Below are 22,065 nucleotides of genomic sequence, written 5' to 3' on the forward strand. Positions count from 1 at the left end.
ACGTTTCGCAGCCACAGAGGAGCGCGCGGTGGCTTTCGTGCGCTCCGGCTTCTCCCGGGGGGGGGGGGGAGGGAAGGATTGTCGGAGTCGCCAAAGCAGCGGGTCCCGTGACATCAGCTGAAATATTCACCGCTCGCCCGCTGCCGCTCGTGCTGCTCCTTCCTCCGTCCGCGCGCGCGCGCCAGCTGCGCTACTGCTGCTGCTGCTTCTCCGACGACTCCTGGCTGCTTCCGCGGGCGGAGGAAAGAAAGAGAGAGCGCGCGCTTGCGCTGGGGTATATATCTCCTCCTCTTCTCTCCCGCCGCCACCAACCTCGAGGGAGCTGCTGCCGCGCCCCTTCCCCCCCCCCCAACTACCACGCGCATCCCTCAGGAGGGGGAGGCGCCCAAAGTTGCTCGGCTCCTCAGGCGAGCGAAGCGCCGCCGGGCAGCAACAGCAGCAGGAGCAGCAGCAGCCGGAGAAAGAGGCGGCGCCCGCGCTCCTTTGCTGGACTCCTGCGAGGAGCGCGAGATTGGGAAGGCGGCGCTCTGCGGCACAGGAGGAGGCTCCCGGCCGAGGAAAGCGACTGGATTACGGTCGGCGGGCCATGGCAGAGCCGGCGCTGGGCTGGGAAGGTCGGCGAGCAAGGGACGGCAGGAGGTGACTTGGCTTCGCGGGACTTGGCGACGACGCGCGCTCTCCACCTCTTCCCCTCCGCGAGCTGTGGCCGGCCAAAGGAATTCCTTCGCAGGCTCTTCCTTGGCCAAGAGCCGAGCACCCCTCGCCGACGCCAGCCTGGGCAAGCGCACCGCTCGCTCCCCCTCAGCCGCCCACAGGTAAGGCGAAGTTTCGAGGGCCCCCCCCCACTCCGCCCCTTTCCCGCGTTTTCTCTCCGCCGGAACTTTGAGGGGCGCTTCTTCTTCTTCTTTCTTGGATTCTTGGACGCTCCGCGCGCCTCGAGAAGAAGCGAAGACCGAGCTGGCAAAGTCCTTCGCCGCCCCAGCTCCCGGTTTCAGTTAACTTGGCGACGTCGGAACTCGGAGCGCCTTAATGGTTTTAGTCGGGGTTTTTTTTTTTTATAGCCTGCCTCGTTCCAGAGGTTTATGGCGGGTGGCAGCTGAGCGAGAGAAGCCGGCAACTCAGGTGAACAGAGAGAGGTTGCAATTCTAAGCAGGGTTTTGTTTTGTTTTTTGTGAAGGAGAAAAATCGTTTTGTAAAAAGCAGTTCCCGCACGCGCTCTGGGTTTGTGTGTTTCCCTGAAGGCGTCGATAAGGCGGAAGGGGGGCTGAGAAGGTGCGCTGCTACCGCTGCGTGTTTCTTGTCAGAAAGTTCTCACCTCAAGGTACGAGTGCTTAGGATTTCAGCCTTAAATATTCTGAGGCTGCGATTCTGTATCCACGGACCTGGGAAGCAAGCTGAATGAATGGGTCTTTCTTCTGACTTGAGTAGGAGGGTGCAGAACCACTGTAATGGTGCTAAGATTCTTGCAGTTGCGCATAAGCCCCATAGAACACGAGGATTTACTTCTGAGTAAACATGCATAGGATCTGGCTAGGCTTGCTAGCTACTCTTTTATCCACCAGATGACAGGTAGAAAACGGGGGGGGGGGGAGAGAAGCATCCTCCTCTTTGGGTTTTCATCTTGAACACTCTTGCAAGGGAATAAGCACCATTGAAAACAGTGGGACTTGTTTCTGAGTCAACATGCATGGGATTGTGTTGCCAGGGTCTTCTTTATTGATGATACTTCTGAGTTGACTTTTCTAACCACCCCAGCCAAGCAAAATGCAGTAGGAAAACCCTATGACAACTGTGTAGTGAACTAAAACAAATTGGAATATAGGATCAGCCTTAATAATAAAGTAAAATAGGGGTTTGCTTTTTTTAAAAAAGAGCAATTTTAATACTAAGAGCATGTTCAAGTGTCTTTTTAAATGCAGCCTCTAAGAGTGTTGAATCCAATCGTGCAAAAATGAACAGTGAAAGAAGCCATAACATAAAATAATGACAATCTAAGCAGCTATAGATGATAGATTAGCTAGCTAGATGATAGATAGTGCTGCAACCCTATGCATACTTGCTTAGGAGAAAGCCCCACTAAACTCGCCAGGACTTACTTCTGAGTAAACATCTATAGGATTGGGTTCCCCAGACGCGGTTGCTTTTTTCTCTTTGACCACCTGTTCTGATGTAGTTTCTGCAATGAAGGCAACTTACAGCATTACCTTGTGCATATTTACTTAGAATTAAACAGGACTTTCTCCCAGTAAGTGTGTGTATAATTGCACTGAGAGCTTGGAAATACGGTGAAAAGGAGCATGAAATTTGAAGATCAGTTAGACTCCAAGTGTATAATAGAGAGCGTATAGGGCTGGTAACTTCTGTTCTCTCCCCTCCCTTTATTGCAGAGCTTTTGAAATTACGTGTACCTTGCAAAAGGCTAAATAAGTACATAAAAACAAAGCTTTCCCTACCACTTCAGCTCAGTGCTGGGGAAAGTTTAAGCTGTTAAAGACACCAGGCAGGAGGACAATTAAGAGCTGGCAACCCCCAGAGCTTCTCTGGCAAATTAATAGAAGTCTGACACCTGACGCCCACCTAGGGCACCAAGCAGGAAGGTGGGGCAGCTCTCGGTGTCTGCTGCCTAATCATATAGATATTCCAAACCAGCAAAGCTTCCTTAGTCCTTTGGAATGACCAGGTTGCATGGTAATGAAGACACACAAACATGCACTGATTGCTACTTTGGACGTACTTGTTGGATGGGAATGCAATTTTGCTGACAAGTTGTTTTACCCAGTAATCACTGTCTGGGGGCTGCCCATAGGACTGCATCTGGGCAGTGCAATCCCATTTTTGGAAACTACTCAGACTGAATTCTGCGGGATTTATTCCTTACTAAATGTGATCAGGTCGCCTGCAGTCCTTTTTAAAGTGCTTGTCTGTATGGCAGTCGTACTCCCCAAACAGCATCTAACGTTGCACTGCTCCTATTTGGCATTAAGTTCTTTTAATTTCAGTGACTGTTACATACATGTAGAGCTTCTTTAAAAGCATGGAACTTGACTCGGCAGATGCATCAGAGTGGGATGGGGGCTGCAGCACCTGAAATACTTCTCTGTTTAGAATATCTATACCCTGCCTTTCATCATATAGTTCAAGGCAGCTTTTGTACAGTAGTGTTAGTCAGCTCTTCTAACCACTTTCTTGTCATACCCCAAAGCCCCAGATAAGTGTGCTAAGGCATGAAAACCTTAACACAAAGGAGGCTGTTGAGCCTAGTCCTAGAAAGCAGCACATTCAGGCTGTCCAAAGCTGTTTGACAGACTAAGCAGGGACCTCCATCCCTTGAATGTGAAGCTAAATGTTAACTTTCTTCCAGCAAGCACCTCCTGGCTTATCAAATTCCTTCACCTATAAAGCCCCATCCCTCCAGAGATGTCCTATGCAGCTGTGCTTAGGGTTACTTTGCAAGCAACGGGGATCACTTGGAATACCCTGTACTTAAAACCCCGTGCGTTGCCTTTTGAAGGGTCTGCGTAAGACTCAGCAAGTGTCCTCAAGGGTGGGCAGATGATTGAGCAAGCTCTCCCTCTGTGGTGGGGTTGGTTGAATGGGTCCCATCTAAAAACCCTGTGTTCTGAATGAGTCATAGTTTACTAGAAGCACGCCTCCCATTGTACCAGTGTAATTTTGTGAAGTAATCTTGTCTGAGGTGCACCAGGAAAAAAAAACTTTCTGCATGGGTGATGACCAAAGAAGAGCATAGTTCATTGGGGGGGGGGCTGGGGCGTAACATGCCTTCCCCCATATGTTAGAAAAAATTACATGAAAGAGAAATGATGCTATACAGTGCTTCGTATGAATGATCACATTCTAAATGTGTTTTCTCCCAAGCAAGTCCTATTGACTCCAATGAAACTTTGAGTACACAAGGATTGCAGCCTTAATTTGATTTGCAATTTGATTCACTTATAATCTCTGTGTGGAAAGTGTCTTTCCTTCAGGTAACTACAGGGATCCAGCAATTGAGGGGGGTTGGCAGGGAAGTGGCACAAGCTGCAGTATGTATTGGCATCCTATGCCTGGAAGGGTTTCCTTCTGACCCTTCTCCCTCTGACACTGTCTATTTTCAAATGTAGCCTGGGGAATCCTCTGGGTGGATTCCTACCCCTACCCAAAAAAGCAACAATGCACTGCCACAAAAGTGTTGCCCTGTGTTTTAGCACATTAATGTATCCTGCTGCAATTGTTCCAGGGATCTCCTATTCTCTCTTGTTTCTCTTTCCACTCTACATGAAGTACTTTTTTTTAATTCATAGCTTCTCCCTTTCCCCCTCTTGGCATCTTTAACTGCATATATTCAGGGTTAAAGGTGTTAAAAGCAGGAAGGGATGGGATCTGGAGGCAACCTGTACTATTTTTAGCTGACCGGCTACTTATTGGCATCTTGGCCAAGGGATGGGAAGAAGAAGAGAGAGCCAGCAAGTATTCAGAGCTTGAGTATTTTTCACAATGAGGTGGATGAGTTGTAGATGGGCATAGTTCAAGAATTGTTTTATCTTAATATTCTATAAAGAAAAGCACTGTCTGCAGGAACAATTTACTAATTTATGTTGCTCTTCTGCTTTTTGTACCAGCCATAACTACGAATTTAGTAACTTGTTCATGTGAGTTATGGCTCATACCCCACTTAAAGATGCCCACTTTTGCAGAATCTGATTTAAATGTTAATAGATTAGGTGAAGGGCAAATATACTTCTTTCTTGATCACATGCTATTGTTTTAGTGGTGTCCAAAGACAGACTTTATTCAGGCAAGGATGAAATTGGGGGGGGGGGGGAGTTAGAGAGAACATAAAAGAGAACCAAAAAAAGTTAGAGAGATAATAAAAATAAGTAAGGCATGGAGAACAACTGTGGTAGGTGTTTTAATCTTTCTTCAGAGGATCACAGCCAGGAGTGGTGACCTAGACTCAGAATTAGTATACATTATATATTCCACAACATACCTCTAGATTAAAAACTATTGTATTTCTGACGGCTAGTAGCTTAGCACACTGACGCCAACAATGTCCAGCAACATCCTTTTTTTGCCCACCCGCCTTCATCTACTTATTGAAACCTAAGTGATTGAGCCAAGCAGTTATCAAAGCAAAGAGATAAAACGCAAAGAAAAGGGCATCTTCTTGACAGGTGGCAAAAGGATGCCTACCTGTGTGCACGCTCCATTTCCCCAGCTCATAGAGAAAGAGAGTTTTACCCACCTGAGCCTGATGTTGCTCCTTGCTAGATCCTTAGTTGATCCTGAGCTGCATACGTAGTCCCAAAGATCAACTGGGATTTGGTTGTATAGGTTAGGCAAATGGGGGCACTGGCACCCTTTCTCCTCAGAAGCAATCTCCTATTTTCCCCCCCCCCCTTTTCTTTACAAAGGAAAAAGAAATGCAGAAGGACCAGCTTTGACTTACTGGCCTTTGCTAGTATTCAGTTGTGCATTACAGGCAAACGAACCTGCCCAGCAAAGGAGGCCATGCCACAACCAGCTGATGCTCTCTGCTCCCCAAAGTGCTCCCTCTTATATCCTTTGTGATGAAGGAAGCTTGGAGGATATGAAAGGGCTGGTGAATGTGGTATTCAGATCTGAAGTACTTATTCATTCAGCATCTGCACCTTTGAATCAAATAGGGTCCCAGGAACTGCAAATATAGAACTAGGAATCAGCTTCACACTGGTGGAGGGGGCAGGGAAGAGCCTGTTTAAAGAGCATTCCCAGTTACAGTATCTACCCAGCCTCTTCTTCCACCTGCTCACTTGAAAACTGCAGTGGGTTCGGTGAAGGGAAGGAGGACTTGGGTTAGAAGCAGGTAAACATTGCTTTGATCTCTCTGAAGGCTCGATTTTCAGCTTAATCTCCCTCAAGGAGAACATCTGTCAGCGGCCTTACTTTGCATGGTTGAAGAGATGCCACAAATGGCAGGCAAAGTGGTGGTTTGAACTGGAAGTGAATTAGCCTTTTAACAAGTTCTTAAGCAGGTAGGAATGGGCTTTGTGGCATAGATAACAAAGTCCTGATTTTCACAAAGTGGAAGGATGTTTTCTTGCCTGCCACCTTTCCTGGGTGTTATATAGTCCTTGGGAATGGGTAATAAAGAGGGTTTCCCTCTCACGTTCTCATTATGTTTTGGGGGAGGGGGTGAGAAAATAGAGGTGGAAAGTGGACCTGAAGTGGTGCTCATGAAAAACTTTTGGAACCGTTCTGCTGCATGATATCTTAAGATCAGTTGGATTGGTGAGGTGGCAATGCGAGAGAGAGAGCCTCTTCTTTGAGGGAGTTCTGGATCTCTCTGCTTGCTGTTGTGTTTAACCTTCTTTAGTTAAGAGCTTGATATGCAACCAGGTTGGGCTGTGGTTGTTGCCTGGCAAGGTAACAAGGCTAATGGTGATGTTTTCGCTTGCTTGCAAATCTGCTTTGACCCTTCCAGTCTCATAGCAGGCACTTAAATAATAATGTTGTTGCTTTCTTGAGATTGTAATCCTAAACACACTCTCCAAGAAGCAAGCCAAATAAGATTAGGGTGTACTTCTGAATGAATATGTTGAGTATGAGGCTGTTAGTGCATTTTGATGTTAAGAGGCATGGGTTCCATAATGGCTTGGGTGATACTTTTTGCTGAAAATAGCAAGCTTCCTGGATATGTAGATTTCTGATGTACCCCCTAAATGGTGTAGGAAAACATCCCCCCCCCAATGTGTGATGTATTATTGGTTACTGGGGGTAGGGGAGAGGTTGTGTGTAGCTTGTGTAGCATTTCTGCAAAGCAGTGCACTTTGACCCTCACTCAGTAGTACAAATTATTATATGGAATTGGAATTCCATTTTGGTTGGCTTTTCTAATTTACCTGTCTGAATTTATTATATGCTATACTTGCTGTTTGGTTGTACCTTTGTCTAATTTTCATGGTTCTTGGCGCATAAACATTCTCAAGGCAGCATGCATCCTCTTCTATGGGTCTTGATTCTGCAAATAGTTGCAAACCTGAGCTGGTTTTTAAAAAATCGTATGGTGTTTCCATAGTCCTAAGTGTAAAATTACCTGGTTGCACCATTTCACTAGGCAATACATGGGTCTATCTCTTACACTTTCCCATTTTGTTATTTGCCATGGGGAAAACCTGCAGGGCCAGTCCACTGGATTAAGACCATCAAAGTTGGGGAAAGGCCCTGATTCAAGTCTGTGTGATAGTGCAAAAATTCAGTCTTGAGTATGGATGCTACGTGGACATAGCTGATCAGACAAATAGCTTGGTTTCATCAAGTGAAAGGGGAGGGGATGAGCAAAATTTTCCTCTAGGTAACCAGGCAAGGAATTTTCTATGCAAATGGAAGTGTACTATTTTTCTTTCTTTAGTGTTTTCAGTGTGGCACAAATTACTAACATACAAATGTATAGACAGGATATTGTAAATTCTTGTGGACTAGTAACTCTTGCATACATATTTGCAAGGCTGGTTTTGACATAAAACACACATATACCTCTCTCCCTTCAGGAAGAAGGCAATTTAAGGGGTCCCCCCCTTGCCTGTTCTGAAATTGCCAATACCTTATGAGGAAACCCTTCCTCTGAATGTTTCAAGTATTCCTGGTGCAGAGTAGAAAATGTAGAGGAATTCTTCCCCTAGGCACTGACAGTAATGGAATAATCAATCTGCTATTACTATTGCATGAGGCCATTTTTCTCCCCTCAAAGGTACTTGGAATGTTGACTCAGTGGAACAAGATGAGGTCTGGTCATGCCTAGCCTGCTCCCCTGGCTCTCAGGATCTCTCACTGAGTGTCATAAGCTCATTCTATGAGATCTTCCTGGAGAGAAAAATGAAGTAAAGATTAGCTCAAGGAGATGATTAGACAGCAATCTTATCCTTTCCTTCTTTGAATGTGAGTTGTTTTGTAAAATCACTCCAGCATGACAGTTGTATTAGGATTTTGCGACAAGATGTACCCGCATCACACAGGTTTATGACTTGTAGACAGCAGGGATACCAGGGAGCAGTTTGGAAAATCTGTAGCATGCAAGGTAATGCACATAAGCAGTGAACATAGTTTTTGGACTGTGGCACATTCAAATCCAATTGAATGGTCAATAGGCTCTCTTTTGGTCACATTTCACTCAAATGCAGTATATTTTGCTACTTAATCCCTACAGGTTCAAGTGTGATAAGTCCCTTGCTTAGCCATCCCTTCAAGCAATGGCACCCACCTGCATATAATATAGAGAGCTGGGATTTTTTTGGACATTTCTGTTGTCACAAGGGGGGAGCCTATATGCCAGTTGGCCAAATTGCCTATAACTACATAGCATTGCAAAGCAGCAGCCGGGTTGGCCTAGATAACTAGAATCCAAGCTTAACAGAGACTGGTGGGCAGTGAATGTGTAATGGCCTGCATTCTCTCTCTCTCTCTCTCTCTCTCTCTCTCTCTCTCTCTCTCTCATGCCTAGTTTTCCAGCAAGCCTCTTAGATAAACTTCTGCAATGAGAGGCATAGGTAGCAGATGCTGCAATGCATGACGCAGCTAGCAAACATCTTCCTTTAAAAAAATTCTATTCATAGAATAATGCCAAAAAGCTCACAAAAGGTAGAGTTAAGATGTACATTTAGATCATGTTAAAATGCCAAAAACCGAAGAGATTTGGCGATCATCTTTAGTGCTTCTGACCCCACTACACTTAAGGAAGAGACACCATTTCTGATTTCATTTGGAGACGTTGGTAAGGGAGTTCTAGTAAAGTTTAAAGGTCTGGTCTTGAATATGTTCAAGATAATATTGCAAAAGTGTATACAAAGAATGTGTGGCATTTTCTTCTTCTTCCCTATCATTATTGCTATAGCAATGTTAACATGACAAAAATGGCTATAGCATTATTATTATAATTAACATTTTAAAGAAAGTGATTTCTGATTTTGGTATGATATGAAGCACGAAAGCCCACATAATTGCTCTTAAAAATGGGGTGGTAGTCAACTAAGTTTTACTCAGAGTAGACCCTCTGAAATTAATGGGCCTAACTTAGTCATGCTCATTTATTTCAGAGTTTCCAGCTGTCTTTGGACTACAACTCCTATTATCCCTAGCTAACAGGACCAGTGGTTAGGGATGATGGGAATTGTAGTCTAAAAAACACCTGGAGACCCAAGTTTGGGAAACCCTGATTTATTTCAATGGGCCTATACAGAGTAAAATGGGCCTGGTGGCTAAAAATAGCACAAATGGCTAGTCTTACAACATGTGCCATACAGGTCAGGAGTTCTAATTGTGCTATATATACTTATCTCCCCATATTATGGAACACAGTGCTTTATTTGTGATGGGAACAGATCTATCTATTCAGCATGAGATTGTAAACATTACAGTGCAGTGGTAAGGTCACCCCAGGCATGCCACTTTCAGCAGGTGAAAGGTAACTTACACCTTGGCTCTCATTCTGTTCAGGATCTTAGACAGAGTATTGGATTAAGAAAGAAGCTCATACCCTTTGGTGTTAGACTGAAAGATGCAAAATAGTTAGTGAAGCTGTATAGTTGACCAGTTGAACAAACAGTGTAGAAAAAGCCGCCTCTGACTAATGTGTTTGATTCACTTGAATTGTGAGGCTCTTCCAGAAGTGTAGGTACTGCACTGCTATTCATGGCACACATAGCTTGGTTTATGCTTTATGGTGTAAACTTCTGCTAGTGAATAGGTTGGGTAAGTTTTTTTCAGGTTTCTGTGTGAAGGATTCATCATAGCCCCTAGACAGACTGTGGCATTCTTCTGCTGAAAAGTACATCTGTCGCTACTCAACACATCTCTGCATGTGTAACAGAATACCTTCCCTGTTTTCATTAATTCATCACGTGGGTTCTAATTACTAAAATGTTCAAAACCTAGTTTCACATTATATGTGAAAATAGGTAAAAAGATAAAGGAAGTAAAGGACCCCTGGACAGTTAAGTCCAGTCAAAGGTGACTATGGGGTTGCAGCACTCATCTCACTTTCAGGCCAAGGGAGCCAGCGTTTGTTCACAGACAGTTTTCTGGGTCATGTGGCCAGCATGACTTAACCGCTTCTGGTGCAACGGAACACCGTGACAGAAGCCAGAGCGCACGGAAATGCCGTTTACCTTCCTGCCACAGGAGTACCTATTTATCTACCTGCACTGGCATGCTTTCGAACTGCTAGGTTGGCAGTATATGTGAAAATAGCATTGTAGAGGCCCCCATATCCAGCAAATGTGAGAAAGTTCCTATCATGGGGTCACAACAACCATGGTCTCAAAAGTTGAGTTGCTTCCGACCATGCAGTACCTGTTGTGGTACATTGTGCTATTATAAAACTCCAGAAGTAGCAGAGAGATACATGGAAAGTGATTGGCTCTTCATTTCTAGCCAGGTGCAGGGCATAGGTCCAAGCAGATGATGTCACCAGGGACTGGAACTGTGTTTAGTGCCCTGGATTGCAGCTGCCTAAATCTGCCTTGTGGTCATTGGCTCAACCAAAGGATCACAAAAGCTTACAGGCCTGGTTACAGATCCACAGGCTCATCACCTGCAACCTCCAGTGAGCTCAATGACTCTAAGCATTATTGAATGTGGCAACAATCTTTCTCCTTTCACATTTGCTGAGCTAGAGGCTATTGAGCGCGAGAGCCTGAGAACCAGCGATCTCAACTCTTGCTTTTGCAGATAGTTGCATTAGGTAGATCCTGTCATGTGGATCTTCCCCAAGGCAAGAAGAAAGAAAAGGAGAAAGAAAGAAAGAAAAAGAAAGAGTTGCTCCTTAAAGGAAAAAAAGAGCATGTGTTGTCACTGGAATAGAGATGTGATTTAGACCTCAGCTGCTCTGGCTTCTATTCATAGTAGAAAACTTAATTGTAGCTAGAGACTGACAGGTTAAAAATAAGAGAGAGCAGCCAAGCTGAGGTAGTGTGACTTACCAGAATAAAAAGATTAAGAGTAACAGAGTGATTTACTGGCTATATTAGATTAACTGCTGTGGTACTGGAAGAAAAAGCCCTGCTTAAAGTTTCCTGAACATTTAAGGAGAGGACAAGAGCAGAATAAAAACAACACCGCAGATTCGAATGGAGCCCAAAGTGGGACTGCTAGTGGTATATGCAGCTAGTCTCTCTCTCTGTGTGTGTGCAGAACCTGCTGAGGAGCAGAATTCAAACCAAGCTGATACAATTGTTTACATTGCATTGTAACTGCTACAGAATAAAAGTAAGAGAGATTCTAAAGCCTGCGTTAACAGGGCTACAGATACAATGTCACATCCTGTATATTTTCTTAATTGATTGATCCAGAGTAATTTCATCCTCAAGAATTCAGTAGCTTTAGGGCAGGGGTCTGCAACCTTTAAGACAAAAAGAGCCACTTGGACCCGTTTCTGAAGAGAAAAAAAACTGGGAGCCGCAAAACTCGTCATTATAAAAATAACTTTTTTGTCACTTTTTTATTACTAATTTGGGTAATCAGTGTAACAAGTTTTCAGAGTTTAGGATTCCCACACTGCTGAAATCATGAGCACCCATTCTTATTTGTAATACTTCTCAAGCAATTTGTTAGTCACATGGGCTGCAAAGGGAATCCTGGAAAAGTTTATGATTATACCCAAGGAAAAAGTAATAAAAGTAGTAAAAGCCATGTCCTGTTTGCAATTTGCCTTTTTCTCACCCTCAACAAACATTGAGTGTTTCCCCGACTTATGGTTCTATCCTGCCCTTTTTCTAAGGAGCTTAGGATATTGCCAATGGGAGTTTTCCTATTCTAGCTTCACAATAGTCCTATGAGAGGACTTAGGGTGAGGGGGTGGGTGGCTAGCCAAAGGTCATTCACTGACCCTCATGGCTGAATGGAGATTTGAACTTGGACCTCTCCAGTCACAGCCCAACTCTCTGCCTCAGATGGCTTTCTACTCACTTACTGTTTAAAATCTATGGTCAGAATTCAGAATTTTTTGAGTAGGCTTCTGCGAGTGCAGAAAGACCTCATCTTCCTCTCCTTCCCCCTTCAGCTCCCACATGCCCCCAAATCTTCTCCCAGTGGTCCTCCAGCCATTTATTATGTTGAATATAACCCTATACACCAGGAGTTTGAACTTGAGGAGGCATTGTCCCAGTTGCCACAAATACGCACACACCACTGTGATTTGGTCAGAAGAAAACTCCCTTCCTGAGAAAAGAGGTTCATATTTTTCACAGATGGTATCTGAATCACATTATAATTTGGAACTAAATGTCAGAGTGATCTGAAGAATGAATAACATGAAATTGAAAAGCTTAAGGGAGGTAGCTTTTCAGAGTTTGTATTCTTTGATTTGTCACTTACTAGGGGAAAAGTTGAGCTGTTTCAGATGGCATATCTGGCTGTCACAAGTAAGCTTAAGGAACAGGGCTGTGGTCTAGCTGGGCTCCTTATTGTTGAAGTTGGTTGTTAAAAATGCCAGCTGTGAGTCAGGATTCTGTTACGCTATGGAAATGCAACAGCTGAAATTACTCTTACCGTAAAAGGGTTGGTCAAAATTGAATGATTCATGAATGAAAGAACTGAGGGCTGAAGAAGGCTATTAGAAAAGAGAAAAGACATAGAACTGTAGAGAGAACGAGAATTTTCAGGTGGACTGACAGAAATAATGCAATACTGTACTTTATCAGCTGTGGGGAGTATTTGGATGACCTCTGTGGATCTGACACATTAATTGAGTAAAGCAGGCACTCTTATTAAGACTAATTATAAATGTGTCTGCTTGTGTGTGAAGGTTTTGCAACTATTAATATTAAGTTGTGAACGTTGCCTATCTCGGATTTAAAAAGTGGACTGCAACAGGAGCTGTCCCCACTGGAAGTGCTGAATTCATTGCTGCAAGCCACAGAGCCAATTGCCTTGAGACACAACTTGCTCTAATGTGTGGCTTGTTGCTGTGGGGTGTTTAGGGGCATCAAACAGCCTCAAAAATATGACCTGCCATTAAAATTCTGGTTATTACTGAGCACTAATCAAGTAACTGGAAATAAGTGTGATGATCAATTGACTGGAAGGGACTGCAGGTATGCCATGGAATACGGACAATAAATAATTATTGAGATTTTTCACAGTGAGCTTCCCCGATGGACATTGGACCAAAAAAAACCTTCAGAACCATTTTTTTTGCTCACATCTCTAACTATGCAATTTAATGAGTAAATTAGTTTTCCTCTTCCCATCTTAAAATCTTTTTTACACCCGTCTCTTCCGCATGTGTTCTGCTTTCAGACTTCCTCCTTCCGTATTGCTTTGGCTCCCCCTGCCTTTTTGTTTCATCTTTTCTCTGTCTTCTGGATTGTTGCTGTTTTTAACTCTTTGCTTTTATATTATTTTTCTCCAGTTTCCTTCCAACTTCTCAAAACACTTTCAGTTCTTTTTTCTATTACTGCCCTCCAAAACAAAAACAACAACCCTACACACACTTCATATTGTTTTTGAATGGGCAGCAGAGTCTCACAAGGGGCACAAAGTAACATCTCTCACCCACCCTACCTTCTAGTTTAGAGTTCCCATGCTATGGTCTGGAGTTCAGCCTCCTTTCCAGTCCATCACTCCTTTTATGTTACTACAGCAGCCTTGTGGTACCCAATGTGCTTGATGCTTAAAGGATGGCAACCATCTCTTCCCGTAATCTCCTTTGCTTCTAGGAACAAAATGCACTGAGGCTCCTTGCTGATACTTGTGCCGTAGCAGCAGCTAACTCCCCAGTGTTTTCAACTTTTCTCACGACTTTTGATTGCAAGGGTGGTGAAGGACAATGCATTGGCACGGAGGCAGCTGACATGCCAGGGCCTGAGGCAGGCTGGTTTTGAAGAATGAGGTGGTGAAGGAGTGAAAAAAGTGTTGGCATCAGCCTTGTTGACGACCGTGCCTGCCGCACTAAGAATTCACACACCTTCATGTTTTGAAAACTGAGCCTGTAAAGTAAAATCTGGATGTTGCTGCAGAATCCTGCAGAAGTGCTGCCTTTCCAGATTTAGCTTTCACTTTGGGATGGGGGGGGCATTGTAGTGGTCACTTAATTTGATATGCTTTTCACCACTTCCAACCGCCCCCTTTTTTTTGCTTCCACTGGTCACAATACCTTCAGCATCTTTGTCCTTGCCATATTCTTTGTGACTCAACTCTCTCCCTCCTGAGTTTGGGGTGGGAAAGAGGACACACACATTGTATGTAAATTTACCTGATTGCAGTTGCAGAACCTATTTGTTCTATTTGCTAAAACGCCTCTCTATATGCTGCAAAGAATCCCAGCCATGCTGACTTTGGTACTTTAAGTTTCTGATGGTTTCTCAGTTGTCCCTTTTCACTAACCCCCAGTTTCATTTTGACTGTGGCTGATTAGCCATGGAATGCCCATGGTGTTCCTGTTTCAGACAGACCATCACCCTGATTAGCCTTGAAGAGCCTCCAGCAGCAAAGAGCCTCTCCCTAAGAGTTAAGTGAGCTTTGTGCGAAAGCAGCAAGGAACCTCTTGATTTAGATTACATTTTACGTGGAGCTTTCATCGCTCAGGCTGCCCAGGGTAAGCTGTTGCGTATCTCTCCCCCACCCACGCCTTTAAAGTCAACGTGTGGTCTTTCACCTCCTTGAAGAAGCTCCTGTAAAAAAAAAAAAAGCTGTGCCACATTCTTTTCAAAAAGGTATGCAAATATCAACCTGGTTTAAAAATATTTAGACACTGAGAAAGAATTAAGTATTTCCTGTCTATGCAGTTAATACTTGGAGTGTGTATAGACTGCAACATAGAATTCGGATTTCATAGAGTCATAGAGCAGTAGAGCTGCAATGCAGGAATCACAATAAAAGCATCTGTGACGGCTGGCCACCCAACTTCAGCTTAAAATCCTCCATTGAAGGAGAGTCCTCAAACTTCCAAGGGAGTCTGTTCCACTGTTGAATAGCTCTTGCCCTTCGGGTCCTCCCCTCTGGAGCAGGAGGAAACAAGCTGGCTCCATCTTCTATGAAGACTGCTGAAGCTGGAGGGTGGGGCAAGGCAGGTGGAAAGAGCCATCATTGCCTGATGGCCAACAGGAGGTCTCTCTCCCCTAACCAACCAAAAACCAACCAAAATTAGTATTTGTTAAGTGGGCAAATGTGGGGGGTTCGGAGGAACATGGAAAACTTTTGGAATCACAGTACCACAGCTGGAAATGTATGGGAATGTAGTTAGTAAGAAAAAAAAGTAAAGTAAAAGAAATGGATTTTTATTTTATTTTATTTGCCTTGGAGATGAGGTGGAAAACCCTTTTGGCACCACAGTATCACAGCTGAGGACCCGTAGGCTCAGCCATTTTCATAATAATAATAACAATAAATTAAAATGACAAATTATGGAAGGGTCTTGCAGGGTCACAGAATCCTCTTGGGGGCAGATATCACTCATGGGTTGTTTAACCACCCTGTGCTATTCCAAAACCATTATGAAGTTAGTTTCCCTTTGTGAGTCTGAGCAAAGAATATATAGCTAAAAGGGAACATGGCAGCCACTATTCCCATCATGTATATATTGAATTGGACTAAGGACTTTTAGACCTAAAAAGATGGGTTCCCACAGAGGCTTACAAAATCTGTTTTCATAAGCCCAACACAAAAGCTGATGTTCCTTGCATTGCCTGAAAACCTATATAGATTTGGGGTTTCTTTTTTGACCAGAAGTCTCTCAAATCTATTGTGGCAGGGAAAGCCTTATCACTTTGAAGTCAATGGAAGTGTTAGCATTAACTTCAACTGAATGAGGCTTTATTCATGGAAAGTACTACAAGAGCAAAACCAGAACATTTTTTCCCTAAATTAGTGCACTTGTAAGGCAGTATGCATCGTTGCTCATTTTTCCCCATTACATGCCGTTTCATAGGATTTTCTTTTTCGCTCTGAATTTTTGCTTATAACCTAAAAATGTTCCATAAAGTGAAAAGAAGAGTGGACTTTTTGTGTGTTAGGAAGGTGGCTTCCTTTTGTAATAAAGGAGTGTTTCTCAAACAGTGGGCAAGGAATCATCCAGGGCTTCCTCGCTTCCCCAACTTGGTAGCACCAGCAACTCCCAACATGCTAAAGACAACAGAAGTTTGGGTTGGGGGGAGAGAAAATGAGATCCCCCTTTTCTAAAGGGAAAGGGCCAGAGAAACTTTTGAATGTCAGGTAAAATATAATAATAATAATAATAATAATAATAATAATAATAATAATAATAATAATAATAATATAAAAACAAAAAATAGCTGGGGCTAGAATAGAGGGAAAATGGGAATAGAAAGCTGTTACAGGAGGAAGAAGTGAATGTAAAAGCAGGGAGGAGAGAAGGAGGCAGTTCGGAGGGGAACAGAATACAGTGGTACCTCGGGTTAAGTACTTAATTTGTTCCAGAGGTCCGTTCTTAACCTGAAACTGTTCTTAACCTGAAGCACCACTTTAGCTAATGGGGCCTCCTGCTGCCGCCGCGTCACTGCTGCATGATTTCTGTTCTCATTCTGAAGCAAAGTTCTTAACCCGAGGTAATATTTCTGGGTTAGCGGAGTCTGTAACCTGAAGCGTATGTAACCCAAGGTACCACTGTACAAGTGTAAAAGGAGGAGAGAGGAAATGGCAGGAGATGAGCAAAAATATTTTTAGCAGCATGTGCAGGGGAGGGGGAATGAAAAATTTAAAAAGCCTGCTTTAGAGCCTCTGGTGCAGCAAATCCTGGTGAGAATGGGGAGGCTGAGTCACAATGTCTCCAGAGACGATGTCAGTCATTAAGCTTTGAGGAAAATGGACTATGGAACTCCATTTCCTTGACCCATGGAAATTGCTGTGGCAAAGAATTCCCAAAGAGGGGTTAAATTACAATATAAAATTGTGCAAGTAATCGCCATCTGGTTATGGTAAACTCTGGCTCCGTATGCTGCCATTTTGTTATTAGTGTCATCTCCTGTGTGGCCATTTTGTGATTGGAGGGCCTCAGTCATTGTCCGTACTCTCAAGTGGGCCCTAGGGGTAAAAAGAGAGAGGAGAGAGAGAGAGAATCACTGCATTCAGAGTGTAGACAATAAGGCAGATGCACAACTCAGTGAAGCCAGAGTGGCAGTGTGCATATGCGATCCAAAAGGTGGTGCTGGGAACTTTGTGGGAGTCTGCACACTCCCCAAGAAAAGTAACACCACCTGTGGAGTTGTAGGATCATTGTGCCAAACATGAAGTTGCCTTACACTGAGTCCACCTGGTCCATTGTTTCATCTGGCCCAAAGCTACTATCTATTTCACCTGGCAGCGTATCTGACAGGCGTTTTGCAACACAGAAATGTCTGATATCCATTTGAAGTGGAGGTGCCAAGCTTCTTAAATGCAGAGTTCTGCCACACAAATAACACCTTAAAGTTACTGAGCGACTATTCCAAGTCTGTAATAGCTTTTGGCACCATGGCTGCAGAATAGTAGTCATACATCTGTAATATCATATTTATCCTCTATATGAAGTGCCAGTGAACTATATTTATTAAGGGACCGTTTTTAATCACTATGGGCGGTGGGGGTAGGAGGTGAGATTCTTCACTGGGAACAAATCTCATTTCCAAGAGTCCTTACAAAATGAGCCATAAAATTACAATATTTCAAAGTACTTCGTAATTCCAGTACAGGCGGCTCTTCATCATGGAATATGAAGGCTCGGAAAATACAAAACTCATTAGATTAAAATAAACCACCTACTGCGAGGAAGAAAAGCTTATTTATCAATATCAATTTTGTTTCTGATTACCCTGCATGGCAATTTGTTACTACCAAGAACTATGATTTGGGTATCATTCAGACCCAAATGAAAGTGTCTTTCCTGACTCTTAGTTTCAATTTCTTTTGAAATTTACTTAGTTTTAAGGCAGGTAGAAAATCATGGTTGGTAACTAGGTAACATATCAACAAAAGACACAAAATCTTAGCAACACAACCAATTACACCCCAAATTTATTGTCTTGAGATACTTTTTCAAAATCTTGACACTGCAAAAATATTTTGTTTCTATCCATGTATAATAAATATAAAACAAGTGTCAATTTTTCTCCAATTTCAGCTATCTCTTTTTAAAAAAGTGTTAAAGACATAAGTAAATGCTTATAATAACCCAATCCCATCTATGCTTACTCAAAAGAAAGTCTGAGTTAAATGAAGCTTCTTTCCAAGTAAACATGCATAGGATTGTAGCCTAAATCTCAATTAATAACATTTTAGCGTAAAATACTGCATCTAGCATAAATGTGCAAAATGTGCAAGAACCATAAAACAGGATTTACAATAAAGGAAAAGTAAGATAATTACAACATTCCAAAATTCCCTATAATTTTCCTACTCCACATTCAGTTAGGGGTCAAGTTACCAAACAATCTGTATTGCCTTAAGTTACAGGTAGCTGTGTTGGTCCAAGTAACCATAGAGTACTGTAATACCTTTATTAGCATTAACTAAAATGTTACAAAGCATGGAGTAAATTTAAATCAGCCATTCCTTGGCTTTTGGAATTACTGCTGGTTTCCATTGTGGCTAATATAACCTTAGGTGGTAATAATAATAATATAATAATTTATTATTTGTACCCCGCCCATCTGGCTGGGTTTCCCCAGCCACTCTGGGCGGCTTCCACAGAAACCAAAAAACACTAAAATATCATACATTAAAAGCTTCCCTGAATAGGGCCGCCTTAAGATGTTTTCTGAATGTCAGGTAGTTGTCCATCACCTTGACATCCGATGGGAGGGCATTCCACAGGGCGGGCGCCACCACCGAAAAGGCCCTCTGCCTGGTTCCCTGTAGCTTCGCTTCTCGCAATGAGGGAACCGCCAGAAGGCCCTCGGCGCTGGACCTCAGTGTCCGGGCAGAACGATGGGGGTGGAGACGCTCCTTCAGGTATACTGGGCCGAAGCCGTTTAGGGCTTTAAAGGTCAACACCAACACTTTGAATTGTGCTCGGAAACGTAGATTTAAGACTAGTAATCTACAATCACCTTGATCGTTCTCATGCAAGGAACATAATAATACAGTCAGTGGGTCAATCGTCAGACCTACACAGGCTCGGGTAGATGTGCTGACCCAAGACTGTATTAAAAAAACCCCGGGGGTGTTCTATATGGCCATGTTTCTATTACTTGAAGAAACCGAATTTTCCTGAGAGGAGAGCTGACATCTGGTAGCAGAGACCTGAAAGCAGAGAACAGAGGCTTAGATGTAATTGGACACATTGGTAAACTGATCTCTGCAGAAGAAAGTTTGTCACACTGATACTTGATCCTGGCCTTGCTACACTATTCAACCGAGAAGTAAAACAATCTCTAACAGAATGCTCTCTGGCAATTAGTAGGCATGGGTTCAGACTAGTGGTGCATCAGATGTGAACTTGCACCACCATGTTCCCCCCCCCCCCATAATAACATGGGCAGGAAATTAAGTTCTCCCTTAATTTTATATCCTGTATATGGTAAACTCAATGCTCAACAGTGGAGAGGTTGGGGGAAGTCCATACATAGGAAGGACCTTGTACGGCTGTCCACATATCATTTCCATGCAGTCTTTAATAAATAGGTTAATCTACCATAGATTTACTTTATTACTCAGTCTGAGCCCATTTTTACTGGGAATGGTCTATTTTAACTGGAGGGGCGGCAAATTTAAAGGCACACTCATTTGTTAAGGCTCCTTTCATTCTAGTGTGTCCCTGTAATAAGGGATGGGGGGGATTACAAAAGCTGGCCCTGCATAGGTTGAATTACTTAAATTTCACATACCGGGTTTTTCTGGCTTCTACTGGACTTCTTAGTAGTAACAGCACACCTTGTACAGGGATCAAAATTCATCTATCTATCTATCTATCTATCAATCATCTATCTATCTTTGTCTGAATTATCCAGCATGAACTAAAAGTCTTGTACCCATCTCAAAAATGGGTGGTTCAGTAATAATAGCATTTAAAATAAGAGAGGCAGCTTAATTACTTTTAAAGCCTTTTAAACTTCTCTGGTCAGACCCTCTGTAAACACTGTCCCGGATGGCTGTCATTGCAAAACCTGAAGCTAGAATCATCCCATAATAGCTTCCTAACCATATGTTGCGCTTTCTCCCTCATATTGTAAAAAAAATAATTTGACAATGTTCCACAAGAAGACTATTTCCTTTTGGTGTCAGAAAGAAGACAGATTAGCCTGATTTAATACTTCATCATGGCAAGCGGGCCTTTGAATTGGTAATTGGCATCGTCTGGTGGAGGACGCAGTAGTAACATGAGCAGTATACAATTTTTATGTCAAAATATTGCAATTGTAAATGATAAATAAATATATATATGGATTGGAAACCTATCTTATGGGTGGCAAGTGTGTCTTTATATCCAAGACTGAGCAGGGACTATGAAACCTTGGAATTCAATATATTATTCCGGAATTTAGTAAATATCTCAGATTCAGACTAAAGATACCACTTCTGCAGTGGGGTCTATGAAGCTGCTTGAGTTCACATAAATGGCTTGCATTTGCTTAAGCTGAATTTCTGATTTTTCTTGTTTCTTTGGAGAGCTGACCTGCCCACCCTGTGCGCCATATCATAACCTACTTTTGACAACACCCTCCAATTCAAAAGCACTTGGGCATGTGCCGTTGCTGTGGTGTGCTTTCTTGCGGGGTGGGGAACAAAGTCTTAAAGCTATTGTGGCATCATGTACCTAATTTCAGGTTTCTTAGGACTTGTTGCCATAGTTTTGGGAAATCACAGTAATAACAAATGTCATCCAACAATCCCCATTCCTAACACCATGCCATTAAAAAGAAAAAAAGGAACGATGCTTTATAGATTGAAGCATCACCTGGGTGGAAACCTGAAACATTGATGAGCGCAGAATTCACAAGCAACTCTAAAGAACTGCTTGCATAATGTAAGTAATTTGTTTAGAATAGACAACGCAGGGCTAAAAGGGATGCTGTTGGTTCTGTCTTTGTAAATAATGTAAATTGCTTTTCTGCTTTTACTGCTTTTAAAGGATGCTCCAAGGGGCGAGGGTGGAGAGTGGAATTTTCTTTCTCTCCAAATCCTTCAAGCTGTAACTGAGGACTGGGCTTTCAGCATCTTCCTGTGCTGGAGACACAGTTGGCTTTTTTTGGAGCACCAAATGCACCTCCTTGGTGAAGGGTTCTATCATCCAAATGGTTTCTTGCATCCAAAGTTGAGTCTGCCTTTCGTACTCTGACAGTGTCAGGACTCTCAACAGCAGCCTGTGGTCAGAAACACAATGGCATTGGTCTAGGTGTAGCTGGGGTCAAAGCACAATAAAGCCTAAGCAAGCATGGTCCAAGAATCAGGGTAGGATGATGAGTCAGTGAAAATGCACAGCATAATATGTAAGATTGTTCATAAGAGCTTGGGAGTAGAAAGTCTTGTGTTGTTCCAGCATCCACGAGACCTAAACTGAGGGCTTACGTCGCCTGGTGCCCCAGATTCTGTCAAGGACCAGTGTTCTGACAACTAATTACCCCTGCTCCCCAGAAGCCCATTTACTCACGAGCAGCTCTGTTACACTAGAATTTGGGGTGAATAATTGATTTGTTGGGTAACTGCTTGAGCCTGGAATTTCTGGTCCGTAAGATAAAAATGACCTAAACCACAGGAGTTCAACACAGAATTCCATGCTATCTGAAAGCATTGTGGAAGTGACAGAGACATCTATTTACTAATGCCCTATTTTTACGATTGTGTGGATGGGTGTGCTAAATAACAGCCAGAGACAACATGATGGTCTTGGTTCTGTACGCAATGTTAACAAAATCCATTCCCTAAAACAAAATGGTGATGGCTGATGCCAATATTGTTGTATCAAATGGATATAGAGAACTGGGGAGGGGGAGAATAGATCAATGAACGTGGGGTGGTGGTGGGAATTATGTGAAGTTTGTGAAGCATGAGTAGTTGTTCGTCATGCCTTCCCATCCAGTTTGTCATGCTTTCCCATCCATTCAGTATTATGGACGTATAAATGGAGAGTGCAGATTCATGACAAAACTACGTCGAGGC

The 22,065-nt window shown here is 43.1% G+C and overlaps 1 protein-coding gene across 1 annotated transcript in view; it reads left to right on the forward strand.

Annotated features, from left to right (window-relative positions):
* The first annotated feature begins 203 nt into the window (after positions 1-203).
* Positions 204-22,065, forward strand: part of CDH23 (cadherin related 23) — a 416,648-nt gene continuing 394,786 nt past the window's right edge. The window contains exon 1 of the mRNA XM_081189581.1: positions 204-815. The gene's annotated coding sequence lies outside the window, so the exon portion shown is untranslated. The remainder of the gene's footprint in view (positions 816-22,065) is intronic.

The sequence above is a fragment of the Podarcis bocagei genome (assembly GCF_964188305.1).
Source record: "Podarcis bocagei genome assembly, chromosome: 4".
Lineage (NCBI taxonomy): Eukaryota > Metazoa > Chordata > Lepidosauria > Squamata > Lacertidae > Podarcis > Podarcis bocagei.